This window comes from Mandrillus leucophaeus, unplaced genomic scaffold, assembly GCF_000951045.1.
Source record: "Mandrillus leucophaeus isolate KB7577 unplaced genomic scaffold, Mleu.le_1.0 Scaffold103, whole genome shotgun sequence".
Lineage (NCBI taxonomy): Eukaryota > Metazoa > Chordata > Mammalia > Primates > Cercopithecidae > Mandrillus > Mandrillus leucophaeus.
This window is the reverse complement of record NW_012098432.1, coordinates 1085677-1091676: the sequence shown is the minus strand read 5'-3', so window position 1 is coordinate 1091676 and position 6000 is coordinate 1085677. Positions and strand designations below refer to the sequence as shown.

The window sequence follows — 6000 nt, the reverse complement described above, 5'->3', positions numbered from 1 at the left end:
GCTATGAAAGCCAGAAAAACCCCTAAAAAAGGAGGGGTATGTAGGTTGCCTTTAAGAAGCGTAAAGCACCCCTTGTTCCTTCTGTGGGGCTGGTCAAAGGCAGACAAACAGATCCTGAATTTCAAATTTGGGACTTACTTGTTCTCTAAGTCCAGCATGGGACCTTGTATCCCACACCACTCCCCAACTACTAGATGAAGGGCTTCGTTGGGGCAGTTCTTTGGGGTTTTTGTTTTTGTTTCTGTTTTCTGGGGTTTTTTTTCTTTTTTTCTTTTTTTTTGGTTGGGAGCAGGCTGTTATCTCTCAGTCATCTAACACAGCACTCAGCATATAATAATTAATAGTCTTTCTGGCATGAAATAATGAATGAGATGCTTCATTGAGCCAGCAGCCAATCAGCTGCTAAAGCAAGAGACCTGCCCAGGTGGCCAGGAAACCTGAATTCACATCTCAGTTTTAGTAGAGGAAAGAGCCCGGAAAGAGTTTAGATTCAGTTGCTCAAGGCTGCGTAATTAACAATCCACAGAACCAGAACCAGGGTAGATTTCCAAGTTTCCATTCTTTCCACTGGACCTGCTGTATTCTTACAAAGTAAATTGAACCTCAGTGGAATTATAAATGATTCTCATTGATACCATTTCATCCATAGCTACTCAGACTGCCTCTCCCCCATCCCCCCAACAATCTCCTACACTGGGCTGTCAGACAGGAGATAATAATTGTACTGTCTAATACATAATGTGTGTATCATCTGTTGAAGTTACATTAATAATAACTACTAACATTATCATGTCTTTTATGTGCCAGCCACTAAGATCTTTACTAAAATTACTAAAATCTTTACAAAAATTACTTCATTTTCACAATCACCTCATGAGTCAAGTTATTGTTTTCCCTCTTTTATAGGTTAGTAAACTGTAGCCCAGAGAAAGTATTTAATGTACTCAGTGTCACCACTGTGAGATAAAATAGGCAGTTATTACTTAGATTTTCTCACAATCTAAGTTTTGAGTGAAAAAGTGGAACTCAAAGCATTTGTGACTAGACCAAAATTACCAAACTAGTAAATGACAGTACCTGTTCCCAAACCCAAGGTTTCCAGCTTCATCAAAAATATGTTTTTTCTCCTATCACCCTTGCCCCTAGACACTTTTGAGGCAAAACTAATATTAATTTAACAAAAAAATATATACTACTTAAATGATTTAGATAAATAAACAATGAACAGATATTACTTAAAACATATACTATTTCTGCAAATAGTTGAAATATTTAGTGAGCTGGATGGAACGGAAAGCCTACAGGTTAGAGAAAATCTCAAAAGTAACTGCATTTTGCAAGGCAATATCTAGATAAGGTTGGTTTCTGGCAGTTGCCTCAATGAATGCATCTTCCTCATGCACAGCTGCAGGGGACCAGGGAAGTCAAACAAACAAATAATGTTTAAAAAAAAAAAACTGTTTTTACTTCATATAAGGCCTAAAACCTCGTATGATTTTAAAGGCTAAACATTCTATCCAACTTAACCACTTAGTGCTTTTTCCTGGATTCATTTCCCAAGAGTTTAATGTTGTGTGCATAAGAATCACTGTCTTCACTGAAAGATGTAATTTGGTACAAGTGGTCATAACTGAGATTTTTCTCAAACGGATAAATTTAAGGGGACTATTAAAGGTCTTTATATTAATATCTACTGGAAGATCTAGACCAAGCAAAACCTAGATGTGTTGAGTGTGATACCAGTTTGTTCTCTAAAATCAGACTTTACTGAAATCACATATTTCTTTTATGTGTGTACAGTGAATTGTGCAATTAGGACACACTTATGTCCAACTCATTATGCCCTCCCACATTATCTTTCTTTCTGTTGATAAGGAATCATTTTGTAACTAAATAGCGGGAGAATAAAACATTTAAAATTATGGTCAGGGAAGCACATATCTTGGTCAGACTCTACTATTTCAATTTGCATAATAGAAATTGCTTTAACTTTTTAAGAAAGATTTTATATGTAGATCAAGCTGAGACTTTCATTGGCACTTCGTAATAGAACTCTTACCATCTTGAGATCTGATTTCAACTATAAAAATGTTTCACTGGGACGTGTGAGTCACTACTCTCCATGAATCCTCCTGTTCCAGCAGATTTTGGGGGATTGTCACAAGCACATATGTAAGTATGTACAGATGTCCACACCAAAACATACATATTTGCAATTGTACATGTGTTTTTTCATTTATCTAGCAAATATTTACTGAGTACCTACCATTTGCCAAGACTGTTTCAGTTATTGAGAATAAAATAGTAAAACAGTTCCTGACTTTTTGAAGCTTACAGTCTACTGAGAAAGACAGGAACTACATAAGCAACAGTGGCTTTTCATGTCATATGTACATACTTATATATCACATACACACACATATGTATGTGTATGTATGTATTCACCTTACGTTCTGCTATATATACGTACACACAACTGTACTTGTTCAGGTCAGTCTGAGAGAGAGTGGCAAATTTTCCAAAGTTAAATGTGCTCCAGAATTGGTTGGGTCAGGAAAAATTGCTTGTGGAGCTCTTGATCTTTATTCACTTGCTCTCATTGCATCATGGAGTTATGAGGAGCAAATGTTATCATAGGAGTGACATTATGATACCACCTGCCCTGGCATATTGCTAAAACCACGTGGCTCTTTCTGATTTGTCATATTTAGAGTAATGTTATTGTGGTGAAGCATTGCAAAGATTTTCTTCTTCATTGTCACTCGACTGGGAGTGAAAAGGTCAGACTTCTAATTCCATCCCTTCAGAATACTGGCTGTATGATTTGGGCATATCACTGTATCTGCTGGGGCTTCGTTTTCCTTCTCTGTAAGAGGAAGTGATGGAATCAGAATACCTTCTAAAATGTCACCAGGCTGTAACATCCTCTGCCTCTAGCTTGAATCATTTACCTTAGTACCTCGCTGTTCATGCCCTGTCAACATCTCATATTCTTAACAGCGTGGCCTAGTACAGAATGTGCCGTTGCTAAACTTGTCAACAAGCTCGTACCAGCAAAGAATCCATCGACTTCCCCTTCTGGTGTTGTCTGTCACCAGCCTGGACAGAGCATATGATTTGAATATGGAAACTAAGGTTTACTACGGCGGTTCTCAGAGAGGCTTTTTCCAACACCTTGACCATGAGAGGTTCCCCTGCTTCATGCTTCTGAAGCACATTGCACTTATTTTTCATAGTTCCTACCACACTGTTATCATAGAAGTACCTTGGACTTATTTTTCACAGTTCCTACCACTAGGACTTATTTTTCATAGTTCCTACCATATTTCCCACCAATAGTGTCAATTATGTAATTGTTTTGTTGTTTTTATTTAAGGTCTCCCTTACAGTACATTTTACAGAGAATTTCTTATTCACTCTTGTATCAACAGCACTTAGAATAGTGTCAGGAAAATGGAATACACTGAAAAGGTGCATTTAAAAAGGAATAAATAAGTCCAGAATAATCTGATTTGTCAATGTGGCAATGATCAAGCCGCTCTTCTGTAGGAAAGCCTCCGTGGTCACCCTTCATGGCTTTGCTCCTGGCCTTTGGTATTTTTTCTTAGCTGAGACAATAGTACAGCTGACCTTTGGCAGGCCTGCTTTTCTGCTGGCGTTGGTTTCCCAGAAAGCTGTATTGTTGCTACATTGCTTCAAGTACAGCGCTGAGACAACTGTAGTAGCACATATTCTGACAGTCCGTTCTGTTCCTGCTGTTCCATGTGGAATCTATCCTTACTCACCTGACTTACAGAAACTGCATGAGGTGAAACTTCCTTTAGTGCCTATAACGCATGTCCTATAGCATCCTTCGCTGTCAGAGAGTTTGCCATTGTAGACCATTTCATGCTGCTCAGCAGCTCAACTTACTATTTATATATCCCCAAAATGTAAAACCAATACTCCAGGGATATCTGTCTTCCACCCTCAAGCTGCCTTTTTATTACTCATTTTCAACTTCTTTATTTGTCAGTCGTCTAAAATGTACTGCTCAAATAAGGCCTAAGGATGGCTAGAAATTAAGGGCTTTCTTCTATTATGTCAGAAATTGTGGACCCAGATCAGAAATGAGAGATACAAAAATTGGTATCTCCCTGTATATGCCAGTCACTGTGCTAGATCTCTCATCTTGGTTATTTTACATATGTATAAACACACACACACACACACACACACACATATATATATATGTCCCCGCTTAAATCTCATGTTGAATTGTAATTCCCAATGCTGGAGTTCGGGCTGGGTGGGAGGTGTTTGGGTCATGAGGGCGGATCCTTCATGGCTTGGTGCTTTCTTTGCAATAGTGAGTGAGTTCTCATGAGATCTTATCTTCTAAAAGTGTGTGGCTCCCCGACCTTCACTCTCTCTCCTCTGCTCCCGTTCTCACCATGTGATGTGTCTGCTCCCGTTTTGGCTTCCACCCTAAATAAAAGATCCTTGAGGCCTCCCTAGAATCCAAGCAGATGCCAGTGCCATGCTTCCTGTATAGCCTGCAGAACCATAAGCCAATTAAACCTCTTTTCTTTAAAAATTACCCAGTCTCAGGTATTTCTTTGTAACAATACAGTAACAACCTGATACAGATTCCAAGCATTAACGACATACCTCACATGACTAAGTCTTAATAAGAGTGTCGATATGAATTTGCCAAATCCCCTTTTAGATTCAGCATGTCAAATTGATGAGTAATGTGTTGAATCTGTGGAATGGGTATTTCAAAGCATCGGGTCTTTTGCCAACCCCTTGGAAATCTGTCAAAACTCCAGCCCAAAAAAAAAAAAAAAATCAGAAGCAATAACTAAAAGCCATTCCTCTCTATAATCATACATGAGGAAGAATTGTAAAGAGCTAACAGGTTGTAATTCAGTTCCTGAGAGTAATGAGGGTTTTCTAGATATAAGGAAATAAACAGTCCAACTCTTAATTACCAGGTGTCTAGGCCCTGTCTTTCTTTGCATGGCATCAATACAATGGACTTTTATAAACCTATCAGTTTCTTTTGGAATCTTGTATCCTCGACCACATTCCCTTTATTTTTATTTACATTCTAATTTGTATTAGAGAGAAAACCAAGTGAGTTTGCTGAAAACTAAGACATTTATTCTTCTGTGATAATGGAAGAAAATAATACCACACTCTCATCAGATCTTTTCCAGAGATTAGTATCTATACAATGATGAAAGTCAGTCTTTAGCCTCAGAGCGCTGTATGAAATATTCACGAAAACCCAAAGTTCTTCAATGCGCTTTTGACTTAATGCTCTATTTACTGAAGTAGATAGAAACATTCCTATAAGTCTGGGATAAACATTTCGGTTGGCTGTAATTCATAGTTTGGACCAAAATACTTCCAAATTGTTCTTTCAAATCTCATCTGGTAGGAAAATATATTGGAGTAACTTTGAATATAAGTATAAAGTTATTTTATTAATTTTATTAAGCATAGAAATGCACCAGTTGTTATTAGTACTTCTTTTTTACTACAGGTGATGTTTTTCTAACTCAAAACAGAATTGGCTTTTGATTAACTGAGAGGATGTTTTTACATTCAAAGTAGTTTTGACCTATTAAGTATGGCAATATTTATACTGTCTTGGGATACTTACCAGGATGATAATAAACACGCATCTTTTCTTAGTTTTGGCATTGGACTTTTTCTTCAAAAGAATACTGGTGGTATATGCATATAGAGATACTTATAGGAACACTGTAATCCTTAGCCCTCTGTGAATCTTCCTTTACTCCATCATATGCACACACCTACTCAAACACTTCCAAACAATAGCTTCATGTAGGGACAAAAACTTCTGCAAAATAAATGCAGTCTATCTTGCGCATTTGTTAAGTCACAGTGAAATTTTGGTGGCCGAGTACAGCTAATGTTTTCCTTTGTAGGCTTTCCTTTGCAAACATTCAGAAATATTATTTTGCAATCCATTTAATAGATTAATAGAAA

At 37.4% G+C, this 6000-nt stretch overlaps 1 protein-coding gene across 2 annotated transcripts in view; it reads left to right on the top strand.

Annotated features, from left to right (window-relative positions):
* The window catches only part of NEGR1 (neuronal growth regulator 1), a 942943-nt gene that overhangs the window by 798735 nt on the left and 138208 nt on the right, over positions 1 to 6000 (top strand). The window lies entirely within an intron of this gene.